Genomic DNA, 11,490 nt, shown 5'->3' on the forward strand with positions numbered 1-11,490 from the left:
GAGCGGGCCTGCCACAACAAGCAGGATGCTAAGCCATCTGATCAAATGAACGAACGTTCTCCTAGTTGCGGAGGGGCACTGAAGATCCATTGCCGTAATCCTCCCTTTAAGGCTTGTTATGTTCACTTTCCAGGGAGCATCGGGGTCAACATGGATGGAGCTAAATGGAGACAATCCCTTTCCTAAATGGCCTCACACAAGAAGCCCACTGAACATCTGATCAGTTCAGTATCGCTGGGATACCTTTGCTTTCCTTCTCTTGGAACACTGAGCCACGACCGCCACAGCTCGGGTAATAATCTGGTCATCTGCATCTAAAATTCCCACCGAAAGCTCCTTTGAGCACCGCAGGGGACGGCTACACACCACAGACAGGCCTCATCCTACAAGGTGCTGAATTGCTTCGGACTCAGGGCCGCTTTAACTTGCACCCAGCTGCCTGTGGCCCCATGATTTCATCAACTGGGACTAGCCAGAGTGCACGGGAAAGTCCTAGCCACGTCCACTGTACTAGAGGGCCAACAACCAGGGTGTTGTGGGGCTGCTTTGGCCAGCTCTAGGCTACCCAGGGATTCTCCTGCCCCCAGGGGGATTGCCTGGGAGCTGGTTAAGCCAGCGGAAGCTCTAAGAAGATGGAGCCGAGTGGGGCCGAACTCTGGGCTCTGAACACTCGCTGACTTGAGGGCAAACAGCTTGTAATGCAGCCCTGCGTTCAAGGAGCAAGAGCAGGGACTCCAGGGCTCTAGTCCCAGCTATGAGACCCAAACGGCTTTGATTCATAGATCCAGAAGGGACCAGTGTGCTCATCTCATCTGATCTCCTGTATAACAGAGGTCAGAGAACTCCCCAAAACAATGCCTAGAGCAGATCTCTTAGGAAAACCATCCAGTCTTGATTTAAACATTGCCAGTGATGGGAAAGTCACCACAATCCTTGGCAAACTGACCACTGGAACAATTACCTTCAGTGTTAAAAAAAACTGCACCTAAATTTCCCATCTGAATTTGCCTGGAGCGGAGCCAAACTGGCTGGGTTTGGCTCTATGGGTCCCAGAGCAAGTATAGCATCTCAGATCCTTACCTGTCTGCTTTGTGACCTGGGGGACAAGTCATTTCACTTCTCCAGGCCTCAGTTTACCCTCAGAGATGTGTGAGAATTGAAGGGACCCCAACCCAGAATTTACACTTCCCACGGAGAAATCCAATGTGTATGTGACATGGGGAGAGCTCGGGGGTTTGTGGGAGATCTCATTTTAGTTTAATCATTTGGGGCAGGGGCACCCAGAGTCTCAGAGAGGTGCCCCTTTTCATATTTTGGACACATCTGTTATTAAAATTTACCTGCTATTGTGCCAAGTAACAAACAGGATGACTGTAACGGAGCATGATTAGAGGGAAAAAAATATCCCTCTCTTTCCCCCCCCCCCCATTTATTTCCTGGATGCATTTGACAGCTCTTTGCATATCGTCAGTGTCTGTGCTTCCCCTCAAGAGTCCGTGCCCCTTTCTCCTCCTATTAAAACCGGTAAAATGTCACCCCTTCTAACAGCTTCAATGGTGCAGTTTCAACCCTGATCTTTCCCTGTCGTGAAGTTGCTCAGTTTAGAAGTTCTCAGCCCCTTTTCCCTGGGATGTCCAAACAAGCCACCTGCATTTCGCACCCCCTCCTCCTTGGAGTTTGCAAGCCATGGACCCACTCCTGCAGTCCCAACTCATGGCAAGAGGGCTGCAGGATTGGACCCTGGGATGGCGACATCCCCCTGGAGAACCAGGTCTCTCTAGCAGTTCTATCAAGGCCAGATCCCCCAACCCACCAGAACTCCCCTCAGGAGCTCACTCCATTTTCTGGGATATCCCCACCCACAACAGAACAAGCCATGACGACTCCCTCCCCGGCAGATCCCAGGGTCCTGCAGTAAATAAGAGCTTGTGATGCTGTCCTAGCTTCTGTGGCCCTTGGAGCCAGCTCCGCTCCAAGCCTCGCTTCCAGGGTTCTCTTGGTTATGGGGGCCCATGGGACTGTCCTCACAGGGGGCTTCCTTAGCATGGAGACGCCGTAAAGAGCCTTCTCAGGATCATTGCCACAAGGCCCCGTGAGGGTGGGATGAAGAGCGTACAATGTGTCCAGCCTCACCCTCAGAACTGCCCATTCTCCACCCTGGGCTTACCTTGTCTCTGCTCCTCTCCCCTGCCCACACCCAGACCACACAAAGAGATCCCTTTGTGGAGTCCCAGGAAGTGGAGGGCAGTGGTAAGGCCTCCCCCCACATATGGTCCCCTCCATACGCTGTTCCACACCCTTGGGCTTCACGGTATTCACAGGGACAGAACTCAGATCCACTTGAGCTAAAGGGGAATCTCTGCTAACAATCAGCAAGATAGGGCCTTGGATAAAGTGAGCAATTCCAAGTTCATCCATTAGGGGGCAGGTACCCACTAGCTTGTTTGTTGCATGATGATTTTTATCTGGCCAGTCTTAAAATTAAACATCCACTTTCAACTATCAAAGTTATACTTACTCCCCTCCAATTACTCTGAATAATGCCTATTTCTAATCTAGCACCTTTTATCAGTAAGTCTCAAAGTGCTTCATAATCTTAATGTATTTATCTTCATAACACCCTTGTGAAGTAGGGCGCTGCTATCACCCCCTTTTACGGCTGGGGAAACTGAGGCTCGGGAAGGCTAAGTGACTTGCTGATAGTCATACAGGAAGTCCATGGCAGAGCAGGGAATTGAACCCCTCTCTCCCACACCCTTAGCAAGTTTCCTAACCTCTGGACCATTGAACCAGGTCTCTCCATCTGGATAATGTATTTGTGAATTTACAGGGCCTACCAGAGAAAGAAAACATATGAGCCCTATCCAGCATGCCTCGTTGACATGAGTAAACCTTTCCTTACCCAAATAGGAGCCCTGGTGTCACTGATGAAGAATTACTCATGTGTAAGAGGGTTGCAGGACCATGGCCTATAACTGTACCCTCTGTTTTCCAAAGAACGGTCTTCAAATGTTTCAAGGAAATAATTCCACAAGTAAGCTGAACTCAGATGATATTGTCGCATTCTATATAGGGGCATGTGAAATCATATCGCCACTAGCACTGTGTGCATATATAAACAAGCAACAACACTACACTGCATACACAATTCTCCCCCTGGGGAGAGGACGAGAGAGAGAATGAACCACATGTGACAGATGTTAGTCACATCGCTTAATGCGCTCCTGGAAGGTCCTCAGATGCCATAGTGATGAGCGCAGAAGGAGAACCTACACAGAACAGACGAGCTGAAATATCGACACCATTCCACTGCTTGGTGGGGAGTCGATCGTCCTTTTATTAACAAATATTTGATACCATCTTCCATCTGAAGATCTCAAAAGCAAGTATTAATTACAACGCCTAGTGCAATGGGTCCCTGATCCTTGAGTGAAGCCTCTAGAGATTTCTGTACTACAAATAAATAGTAACGTTACACCCAGAAGAGGTAGGTAAGTATTTTATGGATGGTGAAACTGAGGCACAGAAAGGCAAAGTGACTTACTTAAGGTCACACAGTGAGTCAATGGCGGAGCTAGGAATAGAGCCCAGGAGCTCTGATGCCCAGGCTCTTGCTCAAATTTAGCTCAGTTACTCCCAATGTTAAATAAAATACATTGCTAGCATAATCCCTCCCGCTCTCAATTAAAGGGGCCATCAGATTCTGTGTAAATACAGAATAGCTCCATTTGCTGAGATCAGGATCTGGAACACAACCTGCCTGTTCTCATTTATCTACTTATAACATAGGGTAAACCCCCCCACCCTAGGTTGTAAGTGGCCCACAATGATGGAAGACACACCTAGCATACACCCAAAAATGGCACTCGTACACTATTCTCACAGCCCTCTTTCCTCGGGATCGTCAACAGCCCTAAATGCAGGATCCTAAAGGCAGGATATTCGTAAGTGTCAAGGATTCTTTCAACTTAACAGCTCATGATTTGCACCTATCAACAGTGTGCGCCCCAGTCATGGGCTTTTGATCATTTACTAGTCAGTGACAGCATGCACAGGTCACAGAGCAAGGCTTAGTCCCTGCCTGAAGGAGTTTACAAGCCAGCTGGCCAGACAGACCGTGATCTGTAACCATAGGAGGCCTTTCCTTGATCTACTCCTGCCCTTATTCAGGCTAGATAGGTAGTTTACCAAAGAGTCTAGCTCCCTTTCTGAACGTACCTTCTGCCCCGTGGCAGAACGTGAGCCACTCAGGATGGTTTAAAAATCGGTCAAGTTTTCCCCTCCCCCACCAAGGCACTGATGCTGGCTATGAGTGGCAGCAAGATGGTACCAAATCCTGCTGCTGGTGCTTACTACACAAGCCAGCGGTGCTAGATCTGGGGAGATGAGCTGGCTGCAGCAAGCCTGCATATTGACAAGGGTGATCTCCAGCTCCTCTCTCTCTCATAGCCACAGAGATCGCAGCTCTCAAGGCCCTGCAGTCTGGCATTAAGTCTTCGTCCGTCCGTCCCCCCTCCCCCAACTCCCCCCCCCCGTCCCATGTGCACTGGGAATGCCAGAAGAGGGGGCTCCCCTCTGCTCATCTGCAGCTGACCTGGGTGCCCCAGCCAGTGCGGACATCATGCAGGGAGCCGGGGTGGCGTGAAAGCGAGCAGGAGCAAGCCACAGCAGCGCTCGCTTCTCTCTCTGCCTGCTCCCGTGCAGTCAGGCTGCTGCCCTGCTCTCTCCTGGGGAGATCAGCTCTGAAACCAAGCTGGGAACTCATGCCAAGCCCAGCCACCTGCCCATACCAAGCAGAGCAGCGGAGACATGGAAGGCAAGCATCCACTCGGGGCAGCAACTTATATTTGCTTCTCCTTGACACGTAGGGGGTAAAGGGGAGGGGAGCTGGAACTAGGGGGTGCAGCCACAGCAGCACCCCCTGGCTTGAAGCAATAATAGCCATCAAATGCACGGCTCCCATCATCTACAGGGTTTACAGTTTTGTTCAATGGTTTTCAGCAACCCCACTCTACAAATTGTTCCAATGCCCCCATATAGGGCCAGATCCAGAACTCCATGGATTGACCCCAGCTGCGGAGCTCGCTGGTTTCATACAGGACTAGGAGGGTGCAGGTGCTCCCATGGTCTACTGGGGTTCCCAGTAGGCAAGGGATTAAAAAACTAGCAGACCCGACACCCAGACTATTAACTGGACTAGTAAGGCAGATATCAGAGGGGTTTGGGGTCCTCCCCAAATCTATATTCTAGAGCCTTGTTAAATCATCCCTGCTCTGCTGGATTAAAATACCGTATTGCAAAAGGAGCAGGCCCTGAGCGCTCCCCCCTCTCCCCCCCGCTGCTGCTGAAGTCTCACACAGTGCACAAGAGGCAGGTGACATAATTCACAGTTAGCGCACGTTAATCACCCGCATGTCAGCATCTCCCTTGCCGGACTGAACCCCACTCGTGACATCATCGCAAACACGGACACCAACCACCCCTGACAAGCAGTCCATCCCCCCCCCACCCCACCCCACCCACACTTTATATTTTGGGTGGTTGGTTGTTTCCAAATGGGCCCAGCAGAGTAAAAAAAAAAAAAAAAACCAAACCAACCAACCCACGATGTGTTACCTTAGCCACACACCAACCTTTCGCCAAAGCAGAAACCGCAGCTGGTCCCCAAATCCTCCACCCTCCCGCCCGCCCGCCCCTTCCCAAAGTGTTTGATTTGATGGCTACCACCAGGGTGCTGCCCCATAAACCCATCCCCCCTTACCCCCCCCACCCTTACAGGTTTTCCAAGATGCACCCGATTTGCACCCCCCAGGCAATTTTCCTGGATGCACCAGCGACTGTATCGAGGTGCCTTGCCACGGCCAGCCCCCCCCCCAGGCCCCCCCCAAATGCACGCGCGTGGGGGAAAGGTAGGAGCCCCCCCCCACCCGCCTTACTCTTGGCAGGCAGGCAGGCTGCGGCGCTGCCTGGATCCAGGCTCCGGACGGGTTACAAGGGCCGGACGCGCCGGAGCGGCCCGGGGAGCGGCCGCCTCCCACGAACCAGTGGACCGCGCTGCGTGCAGGGCGGCAGCCGCTCGGCCGGTCCCGGCCGGCCCCGGCGCAGCCCGAGAGGACGGGGGGGGGGTCTCGGCGCCTCTCCCCGCGCGCGGCCGCGCTCCCCCCCCTTCCTGCGGCAAAGAGCCGCCAGCCCCCGGCCCAGCCCCCGCCAGCCCGCAGCCTAACAGAGCCGGGGAGAGGCGCGGAGGGTGGGACGTGCCCTGGCTTCCTCCCTGTAACTCTTCCCTCCCCGGCAAGCCCCGGCCGCCCCCCCCCCCAATTAGCCGCGGTCCCTTTTGGCCGCTGGTGAACCCCCTCCAGCCGCGGGAGGCGTTGGCGTGGAGCGGCGCAGCTGCCGCCTCGAACCGACAGCGCCCCGGTTCACCCCCCCCCCCAGGGGCCCGATGCGGTTTAGGACACGTGACGGGGATGCAGGCGGCCTGGATTCGAATCCTGCCAGCGCCACGGAGGCCCCGGGCAAGTCGCTCCTTCGGGGGCGGTCTCGGCTGCCCTGTAAACCCGGCTCTGGGGGACCCAGGCTGGTGGACTTCGTTTCCACTGCTGCATGGTACACCTGGGCTTTCCAGGTGCTGGAGCCGGGTCTCACACCTCCAGGCTGCAGCTACCCAGGCTTTCTGGCCCCAGGCGGCGGCTGGGGCCGTGTCCACCCTGCGAAATGACAAGGCTCGGCCCAGAGTCTCAGCGGGACTGCGGCTCTGCGCCACCCTCCCCTTTCCTCAAGCCCTGGGTGCTTGCTGACCCAAGTTATACAGATTTGCAGGTGGATGATTGGGGGTGCAAATGTGAGTCCAGGTCCACCATGCTGTGTAGACATACCCTTAGCACCCAGTTTTTATTTAGGAGCCTACAAATGCGGATAGGCACCCAGCGGGATCTTCAACTGCACCTCGCTCCAATTGATTTGACCTTAGCCTTTCTCGGCCTCAGTTCTGCAGCTGTAGAATGGGGATAATAGCTCTTCCATGCTGACAGGCATGAATTAAGTGCACCCAGATCCTAAAGCATTGGGGCTTTTATGGGAAATCACATTTGACATGCACTGAAAGTTGATCGGAGAGGATAAGGGCCACACTAAGCTATTTTTAAAAAAAAACAGCTTTATAGGGATACCACCACTACGTTAGAGGCAGGCTTGGCTATTGATTAGAGCAGAGGACTGGGATTCTATCCCCAACGCTAACCGTTGGCTTGGGTTAATCTTAGGTTTCTAGGGCACCACTCACAGGTGTATAAGCAGACCCTGCTGCATATAGAATCTCACCCAGGTGATATACGATGCTGCTTATGCGCCATGGCTGGGGTTCCAGAGGTGCTCACAGCAATGTAAATGGTGCAGAAGAAGATGCTAGCCCTCTCCATGGAGGTGAATTTCACTCCACCGCACCCTCTGTCTTTTAAACTATGAAACTCGGCTAAGTTCTTCTCGCGTTTGCAGTGCTTGCCGGGTCACCCAACAGCAGCTGCATCAACAGAATGAAGGCCCTGCAGGCCACCATGAAATCTAGTTAGTTGACTCTGTCATCGACATGCGCCATTGCCTGATGGAGGCACCATTGACTAAGTGGGTCATCACGCCGACCTCATGTGCAGAGGATACCGGAGCATATTCCTTGGCTAGTTCGGAACCTGTTTTTATTTGTCACAAGGGGGTCGTGGTGCAATGAAGTTTGAGAACCCCTGGCCTCACCTCTTTGAAAAGAGTTATAACCTGCTAATTAAAGGGGCTTCAGAATGGAAACTCTAGGGTAACCTTACCAATAGGTGTTGCACCACGCTCGACCTCTAGCATAGGTAAGAACACACAAACCCAGTGCAGCGCCGTTGTCCACCATGCAACAAACATTTGTGCACACGCTGATCGCTATATCTTGGTAGGTTCACAAATAGCTGATTTTCAATGTAACAATTCAGTCATTTTCTCCACATGCTGCTGCCGCCGCCACCACCTCTTTCAGTGAGCACAACCTTCTGTGCTGATAAAACCTCTCATTTGTTAATCATAATACTAAGTAGATTTATAGAGCTCCTTCCAGAGGCTTTACACTCCTTCACAGAATTACAGACTGTACAGTTTCACAGTGGTAGCCGTGTTAGTCTGTATCAGCAAAAACAACAGGGAGGCCTTGTGGCACCTCAGAGACTAACAAATTTATGTGGGCATAAGCTTTCGTGGGCTAAAACCCAATTCATCAGATGCAGCTGATGAAGTGGGTTTTAGCCCACAAAGTCTTTTGCCCAAATAAATTTGTTAGATTGTACAGTATACATCAGACTATTACTCAGGTCTTGTGTGGTACCTTTCCTCCTGTGATTTTGAAGGGCTCTACAACGTTATCATCTTCATTTTACAGATTGGGTAACTAAGACAGTTATCGGCAAAGGTCGCACAGCAGGAGCAGGAATGGAACCCAGATACGCAACCCAATATACTGGCCTACTTCCACCTCACCACCAACTGACAGGCACCTCGGTGGGAGAAGTCACAGGACACTCCCTGAGGGCGCACACAGGAAATTTTATGGGCCATGATATACAGGAGGTGAGACTAGTTGATCTAAAGGTCCGTTCTGGCCTTAGCATCAATGAACACAGCAAGACTGCCTGATAGTTTAGGACTGGAAGTGAAGAACACACAACCAATTAAGCCAACAGAGGAACTGTTTTCTCTCTACAGGAATCTGGCCAGGGTTTTATGAGAAAGGCCATGGGAACCTGAGAGCTAAATCAACCTGTTTTGTGGAAAGATAGTAGAAAGGGAGGCTTATCTCCAGAAGCCAACAGGTTGCTTTTTCCATATTATCCCCTTCCTTAAGGTAGGGAGTGGCAGATTCACAGAAGCAGCAGGAGTTGGGTCTACAGGTCATGGATACACAGGTAACGCTAATCTCACCCTGTCTCTGACTTAGCACATGCAGCCCAAGTCTCTTTGTGCTGCCTTCCTGGGCCCCTTCCTTTCCACACCCATCATAGCCAAACAAGTTGCAGGACCACACTGCCATTGGTTCCCCCACAACAAGTGTATCTCCTACCCACATCACAAGGAGTTAATGCCACAGCGAGAGAGTTAAGGCCCCCCCAGGATATTTTAACTAGGGTAACATTGCTCTAGAAGATATTAGGTAGCCTTGGGGACTGGTCTAGATGACTGCTTGAGATCCTTCCCAGTCCTACATTTCTGTGATCCTATAAAGGGGAGAAGAGGGCATAGCTGCAAGGTGATGAGAGGGACAAGGATACGGTTCGGAGGCCCTGCCCAGATGTTTGAGAAATTGTATGTCAAGTATCACCAATGGCCAAAGATGGGTCACTAGGTGGGGAGGGCTCTGAGTTACTACAGAGAAGTCTTTCCCAGGTGTCTGGCTGGTGGGTCTTGCCCATATGTTCAGGGTCTAACCGATCACCATATTTGGAGTTGTGAAGGTCAGATTAGCAGAGAGGATGGCTTTTTTTTTTCCTTGCCTTCTTCTGCAATATGGGGCAAAGGCCACTTGGTGGTTTGAACTAGAGTGAATGGTGGATTCTCTGTAACCTGAAGTCTTTAAATCATGATTTGAGGACTTCAATAGCACGCCAGAGGTTACGAGCCTAGTACAGGCAGTGACGGATTAGCCACTGGGCCAATGCCCAGGGGCTCTGGCCAATTGGGGGCCCCTGGAAAAATGGGTGCCCTTGCACCCTGACCTACTCCGCCCATCTGGCACTCCTGCTGTGGAGTGGGGTCGGGGCGCAAGGGCTCTCCAGCAGGAGAGCCGGGTGGGGGGAGCAGGGCAAGCCCCCGTGCCCCGATCCCATTTCCCCGACAGGAGCACCGGGAGGGGAGGGGGGGTAGAAAAGGAAGGACAGCAGGTAGAAGGGGTGCAGAGGGGCCCCCAACTTGCTCTGGCCCAGGGCCCATAAAACTGCCATCCGCCTCTGCCTACAGGAGGGGGTGGGTCTGCGATGTGCAGGAGCTCAGACCAGATGATCATGATTTACCCTTCTGGCCTTAAAACTTATGAAGTCCTTAGATTTCTCCTACCCCCATTTAGAGCATAGCAGGATGCTCAGGTTAGTCGCATCTCTGCACTCGGTGGAGTGGATGCACTCAAAAGATAGTGAGTCAAGTGAGTGTTTCCTGCTTTGTAGCCTAGAAGGGAATAGAGTGATTTCTGAATACTCCACCTCCAGTTCTCCTCCTCCCTCTCGCTCTATGCACAGCACTCCCAAAGCGGGTCTCAGGTTTCATAAGGCATTGTGTCAGGCAGAGCATTTCAGGCAAGGAACGCTGATTATGTACGCAATTTACCCCCTGCAGTACTGTCCGTATTTATGGCACTCCCTGTGAGGGAGTTAAAAACACCCCGTAAATTATACAGCGTGTTCTCTATTTGACAAGGGCATTATTAAAAGGCAGGCAGAGGTAGCGCAGACAGATACTGTGTAAAACACTGTTTACTCATGGAAATTGCGTGCAGCACATTGCAAGAGGTTTTTTGTGGGGGTGCTGTTGTAGCTCATTACCTGTGGGCAAAGGTCTCCCCAGCCAGCATGGCAGGCTAGGACTCCCATAATGCACTGCAGATTTTCCATGGAAGTGATGCTCTAAGATGATCATATTGAGGCAAAGGTGTGAGCAGCAACGGACTCGGTCCGGTGAGTGCGCCTCTGTGGCCATTCAGCACGTCACAGGATCAGAAGCACAGGCCGCAAACCTGTGAGCCTTAAAGCCTAGCTTCTGCCTTCATTTTCATAATGGTTTTGTCCAGTAGGGAACAAACAATATAATGCACTGGGTGTTTTTGCTTCTTGAGCAGTGTAACAGGGTGGGACTCCCCCTGCTAGGTCTTGCTGCTGGTCACCTTGCGGATCAGCTCCAGAGGTCGGTATGCTGACTTTCAGGGGTGTCGAACCTGCCATCACCCCTGCTCCTGGACCCATGTCATTCCAAGGACTGCTGCGTCCTCTTCAGAGCACAGCCCTCCGGCTGTGCCGCAGTCTGTGCTCCCCCCTTTCAGGGGACAGTACCACAGTCCAACCACTTCCTCAGTGGCACATGGGGGTGGGGGGACCCTGGCCTGCCCAGTACTCTGGGTCCTGGCCTAGGGACCCTGTAGATGACAGCCACATGCTGCGTCCCCTCCAACCTCTCAGTCTATTTTCCTGGGCTACTTCCCCGCAGCCTGAGCACCTTCTTCACCCTTGCCTCAGGGCCTCAGCCTCCAACTCCCAACCACCAGCCAGGAGCTCTTCCCTAGCTCCTCAGGTCTCTGTCAGGGTGTTGGCTTTCTTCTGCCTGCAATGCAGCCAGTCCTTCCTCCTTGAGCTCCAAAGAGCAACTGAACTTCTTCTGCCCTGCAACTCTTCTTATATTGGCCTGCCCAGCCCTGATTGGCTGCTCCTCGTGGCCTGTCTCCTATTGGCTGCTTTCTGCACAGCCTCCAAGGGCTCCATT

The 11,490-nt window shown here is 52.4% G+C and overlaps 1 protein-coding gene across 3 annotated transcripts in view; it reads right to left on the reverse strand.

Moving 5' to 3' along the window:
- The window catches only part of LZTS3 (leucine zipper tumor suppressor family member 3), a 136,677-nt gene extending 130,572 nt beyond the window's left edge, over nt 1-6,105 (reverse strand). For all 3 annotated transcript variants that reach the window (XM_084627479.1, XM_084627475.1, XM_084627477.1), the window contains exon 1: nt 5,937-6,105. The gene's annotated coding sequence lies outside the window, so the exon portion shown is untranslated. The remainder of the gene's footprint in view (nt 1-5,936) is intronic.
- Between the last annotated feature and the right edge of the window lie 5,385 nt (nt 6,106-11,490).

Source organism: Lepidochelys olivacea (genome assembly GCF_965140295.1).
Source record: "Lepidochelys olivacea isolate rLepOli2 genome assembly, chromosome: 4".
NCBI lineage: Eukaryota > Metazoa > Chordata > Testudines > Cheloniidae > Lepidochelys > Lepidochelys olivacea.